The sequence below is a fragment of the Lactuca virosa genome, chromosome 8 (genome assembly GCF_052849685.1).
Source record: "Lactuca virosa cultivar CGN04683 chromosome 8, Lactuca_virosa_CGN04683_v6, whole genome shotgun sequence".
In the NCBI taxonomy this organism is placed as follows: Eukaryota; Viridiplantae; Streptophyta; class Magnoliopsida; order Asterales; family Asteraceae; genus Lactuca; species Lactuca virosa.
The window spans coordinates 259,949,206-259,960,362 of NC_136433.1; positions in this window are offsets into that span (position 1 = coordinate 259,949,206).

The window sequence follows — 11,157 nt, forward strand, 5'->3', positions numbered from 1 at the left end:
GATGGACCAACTCGGCGAGTTGAGTCAACCAGGATGTTGACTTTGACCAGAATGTTGACTTTGACGTTGACTTTGACCAAGGTTAACCCTTAGAGGGTTATGAAGTACGGAATGGATGTTAGAGGGTAGTCCCATGTAAGGGTTGGGGCCCAATTTGGAAAATTAGGTCATTATTGGGCCATGTATTGGACTTTTATGGATTTTATGGTTTTAGACCTTAGTGGTTTTGGGCTTAGGCCTTAGTTATGGGTCTTGTTGGGCCAGGGGTAAAATGGTCATTTTACCCCAAGATTTGGATTATGGATCATGGTTTGAGACCCAATTGCTAATTAGGTGATATTCTGATAGCTCGAGGAGTTGCAAGGGCAATAGCTAAAGATTTCTTGCAGTGAAGTTCAGCAACATGAGGTGAGTTACCTTCTAGTAGAAGTGTGTCTAAGGCCACAATGTCGGCCCATTAGTAGGAGTTGTTTGTTAGATGATTGTCTTTGTGATAATTGTCTGGTATGCCACTATCTGTTATGCTTTATGTGCTAGTATGGTATGATGTCACGTGATAGTGAAAGTAGGGGAATAGTCCTCGTATCCGGTCAAAAGGACCAAAGGGGTAGGTCGGGCACCACGGTATGCCTGACAGTATTTTATGTTATGTTGTTATGTGGTAGTAGTAGGGGTGAAATAGTCCCCGTAACCGATTGAGATAAACCGGAGGGGTAGGTCGGACACCCCGATATGTCTGACAGGGGTAGGTTAGGCACCCCGGTATGCCTAGCAGGGGTAGGTTGAGCACCCCGGTATGCTAGCAGGGTAGGTTGGGCACCCAGATATGCCTGGCGGTATGTTTATTATATGGTATGCGGTAGTATAGGGGAACTTACTAAGCTTCGTGCTTACGGTTTATAGTTTTGGTTTCAGGTACCTCTTCTTCGAAGGGAAAGGAGTCGGCGTGACTACAACGCATCACACACATGATTTTCCGCACATGAGCTTCTTGGGATTTGTACTCTGACATTATTACCTTATGACATGTTTTTGGGATAAATGATTTATGGGTTTTTATGATATGATATAACTTATGATGTTTTCAGTGAATCTGTTTACGAAATATTAAAGACAAAACTGCAAAAATGGTCCATGTGGTATGCATTTTTTTGGGGTTTTAGTCCAAACCCCGACTTTTTTGGCTTCGTGGTCCTTTTGGCCATGTTTGTATGTAAATTTAGTCCCTCGTAAAATTGAAATGACTGTAATGCCCTTCTGATATATTTTTTATGTTTTTTCTATTTAATTTAAATGAGAAAGTGTAACACCCTAAATTTCAAAACAATTTTTCACTTTTAAAAATATAATTTCATTCATATATATTCTCAAATCTCAATGTATCACATATCAAATCCATAAGAAAACACATCCCAAGATCAAAATGTGTAAAACTCCAATAGTGTGTACTGATCATGCCGGCGCCTTCCCGCGATCCTCACTGGTACCTGAAACACATAACACAAAACACTGTAAGCATAAATGCTTAGTGAGTTCCCCAAAATACCACATATAACACATATTAGCCACTCGAGGCTATAACTCTGTGGACCCTCCGGTCCTAACTCTGTGGACCCTCCGGTCCTAACTCTGTGAACCTTCCGGTTCTAACTCTGTAACTCTGGAACATACATGACATGAATCACATAGAAATAATGCAGTGTATCACAATCACATAAATAGCATACAAGATACTCTGTCACATAACTCTAATTACTACTCTAGGTAAAGTATAGTGAGAAGACTCACCTCGGGTAACTCGGTAAACCTCGAACTCTGAAATACTGCACTAGCCTTCGCCTAATCACATAAATAATTACTCTAATTAATACAACTTCTAAAGGCTAGGCCAACCCCTCTCTATAAGTTCTCTAAGAAGGGTAAAAGACCATTCTGCCCCTCTAATGGCTCATAAGTCCAAACACTGACTAAACCCTAAAAGTCAACAAAAGTCAACGGTCAACATTGACCGGACTCGCCGAGTGCACTAGAGTGACTCGGCGAGTACATGCCTGTCCTCTTCGCCCCTAGTCCTCACTTGACTCGCTGAGTCAACCCTATACTTCACGGGTCGTCACAGTTCGCGAGTCGCGGGGCAACCCGACTCGACTCGTCGAGTCCCTTATGGGCTCGGCGAGTTCCTCCCATGACAACACTCATCTGACCTCTTGAGGTCAGATCTGCTTCTCTAATCTATAGATCTAACTTCCCCATGACCAATAAACACGTAAAGGTCGAATCTTGCTACACATGCAATGCTCCCAAGGCTTATTTTGGTCAAATCCCTTCTAACATGGCAATCTATGTCCCATTCCTCCATAGAACCACAAAAAGCAGCATGGTTCAGGCTCTCTGGACCTCAAAAGGTCCAGATCTAGAGTTTAGCACTCAATGGGACACTATATACAACTAAACAAGCCATAAAAGGGTATAGAAAACCCTAAATTCAATGCCCTTAAGCAAAACAGAAGGATAGGATCAAATAGCTACCTCAAACTTGAAGATCCAAGCCGAAAACCCATTGAAATGCAATCCTCTTGACCTCCCCTTGCTGGAAACACTTTCTCCTTTGCAAAATCACACCAAAAATGATCAAAAACGCTCAAACTCTCTCACAACTCGCTCACAATCGCTAGGGTATCTCTCTCTGGACTGGTAGCCACAAATGGAGGCCATAAAGGCCTTTAAATAGGGCTCAGGCCCTGAGATTTAGGGTTTCACTTTACAGCGCGGACTCGCCGAGTCCACGCATTTACTCGTCGAGTCCCTCATTAATCCAAACAAGAATTCGCGATCCTACTCGGCGAGTCTGAGCGCCTACTCGCCGAGTCCCTCCCTAAAACTCAAGGTAAATACTTAAAATAAGATACCTGGGAATCCGGATGTTACAGAAAGAAAATAAATAATTAATTTGGGTCCACATCTCTCTCTATCTTTCTCTCTCTCTCTCATGGGAATCTGTTGCTTTTGTTGTTGAATTATCATCTCCTTGACTTTCTTCATGAACTCTTCTTGTTTTGTTCTTCCTCTTTGCTGCAGATTCATGAGTTAATGTGCTCAATTCAAGAGATTTATAAAAGGTACAAGTGTTGTAACTTATAAGTGAGCTGTAAAATCTAAATGCCAACCTCAGTTCTAAGCTTGAAAGGTCGCTGGGAGGTAGTCTTGAGTGTTCATAGAAATAAACCCATTTAGAATCGAAATGAAGCATGTTTAACAGAAATTTCATGGCAAAGTTAATAGATGATGATCAACCAACCTCCCATGGTTGCCATCAAGTGAAGAACACAACCCTAGATTTTCTGCAGTGATTAAGAGATCAGATGGGTTGAATGGAGTAGATGAGAATCGTCTCTCAAGATTGTTGTTTGTCTGATCTTCGAGTTCATCCTCATTTGAATCTGGTAACGTGGGAATATTCTCGAAGGCCTTGACCAAATTCAAAACTCTTCCAGATCCAGGTTCAGGAATACTCTTCCGTGCTTCATCCAACAGTTTCTCCCTTCTCCTCTTATCACCGGACGTCTCAAAAATGTCACACACAAAATTTGTCCGAATTACCACTAGCCTTACACTTACAATCGACTGAAATCGGGGTTTATCCTTGTCTCTCTTCGAATTCTTCTTCGCCACCACAAACTTCCTCTCTTGAATTTTGTTCTTGGGAGAAGGCGAAGAGATCTGATTAGGTTTCTTCATCGCCGATTTCTGGACTTTAATCGCTGATTTGACTGATGGGGAATTCAAGGCTTTCGGATTAGGGCTAGTAATGTTAGGGTTTGCATTCTTTAGTAGCTTTGACTTGCTGGAATGCTTCGACTTCGACGGTGTCAGTGGCACTGCTCCGGCGTTCTTGTCGTTCGGTTCCATCGGAAAATCGCCAAAATAAAGAGGAGATTAGTTGTAGAGAGAGATGACGGGACTTGTGAGATTCAGTTTATCGGGGGGAGAGAGAGAGAGAGAGAGAGAGAGAGAGAGAGAGAGAGTGTGTGTGTGTGTGTGTGTGAGTGAGTGAGTGTGTGGGCCCCTATTTTTATTTTTTTTATATAAATAGTAATAGGAAAAAAAGAAAAATGGAAAATAAATATAATAAGGGCAATTTAGTCTTTTTCAGTTTACCGAAGGACCAAAATTACAAACTACCTCAAAATGACCATCAATCCAAAAAAGTCATGGTTTGGACTAAAACCCCCAAAAAATTGCATACCACAGGGACCATTTTTGCAATTTTGTCAATATTAAATTGAAAATGAAATATTTGGTCTTGAATTTTAGGACGTTACAACCTGACATGGATTTCCAACTCCACTATTTTAATGAAGCCAAAAGAGAGGCAGAGGGAGAAATAACCCAAATTGTTCCCTGCGCTTGGTTATGATTTTCAATTCAAAATCAGGAGCAGTTGAAGATGATGGCGATGTTAATGATTATCATTTATCAAACACATATACACACTGACGGAGGCTTGAAGTGAAAAATTGGGGTTCAGGAAGAAAGGTGAGGGCTTTCATCGTCGTTTTCATCAAAGACCAACTCCATTCTTCGTAATACCTTCTTTTATCACCTCTTCGTTGGTGGTTGTGATGTGGTGTTTGATGGCTGATGTGGGGAAAGAACACGTCGGCAATAGTAGCAATGAGGAAGGAGGAGGATGTCAATTACGTTATGGTGGTTTTTGTAGGGTTTAAAAATTGATTGCAATTTTATAGGGATTTGATTTGATTTTAATTTTGGAATTTATTTAATATACATGCAATGTCACTAATTTACCCTTATTGATCTATTTAAAAATTTAATTTGTGCTAAATTCTGATTGGTCCATATGTGCACACAATACTTGTTGAAAACATTTGAACCTCTCTCTCTCTCTCCATATATATATATATATATATATATATATATATATATATATATATATATATATATATATATATATATATATATATATATATAGGGTGAGGTTCAATAGAGAACAATAATTAACAACGAACCATGGAACCAATCGTGACCGTCGGAAATCATAATGATCAATAGCCAAGGAAATAGATGTACACTTGTACATTGGACGCACACACACCGGATTATACCAAAAAATTCACCTCCTTACCAAAAAACTCACCTCTTTTTTCCGTTTAAATTTTTTTTAGGCAACATTTTTAATCGAAAAAAAAAAGAAAAAAACGAATATACCGTTGTTCTCGATTTTTCGTCCTCTTTCCATAGAGATCTATGTTAATATATAAAAAATGAACTTTTTTTTTTCGAAAAAAACTCACTTTGTTAGTTTTTCCATATTTAAGTTTATTTTTATCAAAAAAAAAACTAATTATACCAAAAAAATTTAATTTTTTGTACTTTACTAATAAACATCAACACCGACTAAAAAAAACTCAATCATTCACACTGTGAATATAAACTATAAATATTTCAATTTTTAACATTTACAATGTGAAAAAGTTCGATCAGTTCAGATTCACATTGTGAATCTGACTTATTATTATGCACACGGTGAATCTGAGAATGTTCACAATGTGAATCTGAACTGAAATAATGTTTTTTTTTAACATGAATATGAATCTATGTTTAAAAAGTACCAAAAAGTATGAATTTTAATATATTTATTAATTTTTTTCTATAAAAAAAACAGACCTTAACTTTTCAACAAAGAAAAAGTAGGTTTTTTTCGAGAAAAAAAAAGTTCGTTTTTTATATATTATCATGGATCTCTATGGAAAGAGGATGAAAAAGCGTGAACAACGGTATATTCGGTTTTTTTTTTTCGATAAAAAGCATGGCCTAAAAAAATTTTAAACGAAAAAAAAGAAGTGAGGTTTGTTATAATCCGGTACATGTGCGTCCATTGTAAAAGTCTACAACTCTTCCTTTTGCCGTTGATCGTTTTAAATTTCGACGCTTTGGATTGGTTCCTTGGTTCATTGATTAATAATGGTTCTCTATTTCACCCGCGCGCGCGCACACATATATATATATATATATATATATATATATATATATATATATATATATATATATATATATATATATAGAAAAGTTCAAATAAGAACTCCTAAAGGTTAAGAACCCTAAGAACCATTAATTTTTACATTTTCTATTTCTCTTTTCTAATCTTTTGATTGTTTTTTTATATAAATAGAAAAACAATAATGACGAGAAAGCATTTCATTAGTTTAGATCTAACATTATTTCTCTCATTATTCTCCAAAAAAATATATCTTTTCTAATATTTTGATTTTTTTTTTTTTTATATAAATGGAAAAACAATAAGGACGAAAAAACATTCTATTAGTGTAGATCTAACATCATTTCTCTCGTTATTCTCCAAAAAACAAAAATATACCTTCTCACCTCCTTCAACCACATTAGATGAACACCACCGTGCCACCAACGTTGACGACGACCTCACCGCTAACAACGACCCCTCCATTACCACTTTTATTGCATTGTCACAGCCTCCGACCACCATCAGTAACACCTACATCTGTCTCTAGAGATCTCAAACCGTTGATGCCTTGCCTCCATCGCTGATGCGGTGAACCGTCGCCGCTGACGACGCCAAACCACCATCAGCAACGCCAATCGCCTTCTGTTCCATTTTTCTCAGATCTTCGTGAAATACAACCACAGCTAGTAACATCCGACAACTTTCCCCCAACCTCCGTCACATCAGATCTGTTACAAGATTGCCGCCTCCGTCGATGTCCCTAGATCTGACCTTCTACATCTTCAGATCTGGAACTTCCGGTGACTCTAAGCCATATATATATATATATATATATATATATATATATATATATATATATATATATATATATATATATATATATATATATATTCTAAAAATAATTGAAAATATTTATTATTATAGTTTATGGTTATTAATTTTTAACTTTATTTATTATTTTTTTGATTTTGTAAACAATGTTTTTAAATAATATATATTTCTTTTAACTCTTTGAAATAAATTTAACATATATTTTAAACAAAATTAAATATGTTTATGGGTAATATATTAGACAAGATACCTTTGTTTAACTTTAGTTTTTTTTTTTTTTTTTTTTTTTTTTTTTTTTTTTTTTTTTTTTGTGAAATTAAAATTTATGTATTTTATTTTTCAATTTAGTTTTATCTAGTTTTCTCATAACACGTAACACACAACATTTTTTTAACTGAGTCATTTCATTCCTTTGCCTTCGAGTAAACCAAACATTACACAATGGAAGGCAATGTCTCGTTCCATTACTATGTTTGTTCTACTTCCATTATATCATATCAAAATCAAACAAACCTAAAGAGCATGTTTGATGGAACTGGAATTTAAGATTCTATTCCACTATGTAAGGAATTCAAATTTTATAGGATTTTACTTATTCGAAGGGTAGGGTGGGAGGAATTCAATTCCATTCTTCTTTTTTCCTTAAAAGAACAAAGTAATTTTTTAAAAGAACAAATTCTGTAGGATTTTACTATTCTTGTAAAGCAAACAGGTGACTCGTTATGATTCATTTTGATAGATTTCATTTATTCCAAACATATTCTATGAGCCAAAACACACGATTATTATCTTCTTAAAAAGAAGGCTTCCATATCGTGTTGCACTCTCGGCCTGAAAGATCCAAAACACACGATTATTATCTTTTTAAAAAGAACTGATAAGGTTTCCCGTGAGCATGAGCATGGGTATTTACGTCTTTTACACAAACAAGTCAAGAGTCAGTCGCCTTTTTAGGTATAACAATAATCTGTAAAAAAAAATTGTCCCTTTGACATATTCCATGTTGATTGACATATGTCTGTAACAAAGGGAGCCTAATAAGTCATTGAATGAAGAAATTGTAGGAAGCCTTTTGTTCAAGGCACCAGTAGACCATTATTAGAGGTCAATATCCAAATAAAGAAATAGCAACCTACTTTCACTTATCTGTGTATAAGAGCTTATACTTTCAATTTTTTATTTGTTATTCAAGGTATTATACTTTGAAAGAACAACCCAATTGCAGCATTGCTTTCAATTCTTTTCTTTTTTGTTTTGTATATAGACAACATTGCTATAATTGGGTCGTTTGAGGAAGAAATGGAAGTATGAGGCTATAATATAAAGATAAATCCAGATATCACACACAGCCAAAATAACATAACAATGTGATAAAACACATAACCTTGGGAAGATAAAAGGTAGTGCTAGAATAGCTTGTTAAAGTGGTCTTCAAAGGCATATCCAATCATCATGAAGAACCAAACCTACCCATTATAACAATAAAATTGTTTTGCATTTGGATGACATTGTTGTTTTTCAAAATATAAATTTGTAATAGGAAGAACTGATAGTAGGATGTCATAATAAACAAAGTAATGAAAGCATGTTGTTGCTTCTTGCATTTAACCCTTATGGCATCCATAATAAAGAAATAAATGAAAGTACAATGTTGTAATGGACATAAATAAAAGTAGGATGCTATAATAAAGAACTAACTGAAAGTACGTTGTTTAGCCCTGAAATATTTTATTAAAACTAAAAAACGTTCAATTAACTTTTTGCAATATACAACTTCCATTCTGCTAGATGTGAAGGTAAAAAACAAGAGTCAACTACTTTTTGAACTTAAACACCAAGGTTGACTAGCCAAAGCCCATGCAGGGCCGGTCCAGACGGTGGGCAACACGGGCGACCGCCCAGGGCCCACGATTCCAGGGGGCCCAAAATTTATGGGCTATGTAGTTTATATATAAAAAAAAATTATTACCTAAATGATTTTTAGGGCCTAAAGTTGGTTGAAACTCAAATTAGCTCAAAAGATAAACAACTTAGTTTGCTTGTTAGCGTTAATTAAACACGTCTATATTGAAGAGTAAATGATATTTTTTTTAATCTTTATTATATTTGTCTTTGAGGGGCCCTTTTTTTCTTTTTGCCCCGGGCCCCATATATGTTTGGACCGGCCCTAAGCCCATGGACCTTAAGACCAGGATGCCAACATCACTTTTTGAAAGAAAAAAAAAACAGTTTGAGTGGAGACAAAACAGAAACTAAAAGAAGTATAAAATGTACCCAAAAGCACGAGGGTTCTCAAAAATGAATGGCATAATTCATATCTAAGGTCGATTCCTATTTCACTTCTTAAACCAAGAAGAAAAATTACTAACCTCATAATCAACCACTGATATGTCATGCTTGGAAGAAAAGAAAAAAAAAGGTTAGAAAACTCACCATCACAAACTCTAAAAGTGCAACGAGAAGTATCACAATAAGTCTAGATGCAAGTTTAGGTTGTAAACCACCTATGAAATGCAATACAAATAACATGTTATTAACAATTCAAATTGAAACAAAGTTTTCATAATTTTGTATATGGAAAGTTAAAAAACCATTCCACAATCAGATTCAAAAAAGTGTTTGACATCATCCTCAATGACCTGCTTAAAAAAATAAAAATCACACAAAAAGTCACATATAATATTCATATATTACAAACAAAATGAAGATAAAGCTTGAATTACCTTCATATCAACATTGGTGCAATAAACAGTCCTTACACACACTTAATTTTCGTTGTGGAACTAAACACAAAAAATATAATAAAGTGAGAACTACTACATATAAAATTTATTGTAAGTCACATCCTCTTATATCTTTGGTGTCATAATTTTGACTAAATGTTGCAAACGTTCATCACCTCCAACTCTTACTTCATATGAAAGTACTAACAGTACATAAGTTGAAACATCAATACAAAATCTTTTATGTTCGATTTCTTCTAAAACTAAGTTTAGACTCTCAAATCTGTTGTTGGTAAGTAGTCCAAACACAAGAACGCTATAAGTAGCTTGACTAGGATCACATCCTAGCTTGGGCATCTTATGGATCAGATCCATTGTTTCCTCTACGTGATGTAAATGACATAAACCACCAACGAAGGTAGTAAATGTTGTCACATTTTGTGTTAGCCCTTTAAAAATTAGGCCTCGTAACGTACGTTTGACAATATTTAGCTTTCGAGTGGAAAGCTCTCATTTTATTAGAGTTGAGCCAATGATCCGCACCGGTGGAAAACATCTATTTTATTAGAGTTGAGCCAATGATCCGCACATGTGGAATGAAATATAGAAAGTGTCTTTCATCCATATCCAATGTATTGGAGTATATACATGTGTTCTCATTAAGTTTTTCCTGTGACAATATTTCATAGACTTTTAATGCAACCTTAGACTTAATCAAGGTGCTATAGATGGGGCAATTACTTTTAACGTCACAGTTAAAAAAAAGTCAGGACAACCATCAACCAATATGCTTTAAGAATGATACTGTATGTCGTCGATTAATCGGGGACAAGGCAATTTTGTGTCATGAGATGCATTACTTCTGTTGTTTTCTGTGTATCATGGTTTAGCGGTAACCTTCGATTTGCAGTAACGAGTTTCACAAGCATTTTTGCAGCTTCCTTGATGTGCGTATTCAAAATAATATTGTATTTTTGAACGAGAGAGGGAAACTCCATCCTCATGTGATTATGTATAGCAATTTAATCGAAGGTTACGGCTAAACCATGTTACACAGAAAGCGGTAAAAGTAATGCATCTCACGAGACAAAAGAATCGTGTCCCCAATCAGCGGATATACAATAGCATTCTGAAAGCATATTGGTTGATGGTTCCACTAGCTTTTTTAGCTGTGATGTTTAAAGCAATTTTCTCATTTATAGCATCTTGATTAAATGTTTTTTTAAGGGGGGCGGTCTAAGGTTGCATCAAAAGTCTAAGAAATGTTGTCAGAGGAAAATCTCAATGAGAACACATTTATATACTCCAATACATTGGATCCGAATGAAATGTACTTTCTATATTTCATTCGACTGGTGCGGATCATTGGCTCAACTCTACTAAAAGGGGCGCTAAAAACTCGAAAGCTAAATATTGTCAAACGTACGTTAGGAGGCCTAATTCTTAAAGGGATAACACCAAATGTGACAACATTTACTACCTTCGTTGGTGATTTATGTCATTTACATCATGTAGAGGAAGCAATAGATCTGATCCACAAGATGCCCAAGCTAGGACGTGATTCTAATCAAGTTAGTAGTTATAACGTTCTTGTGTTTGGAT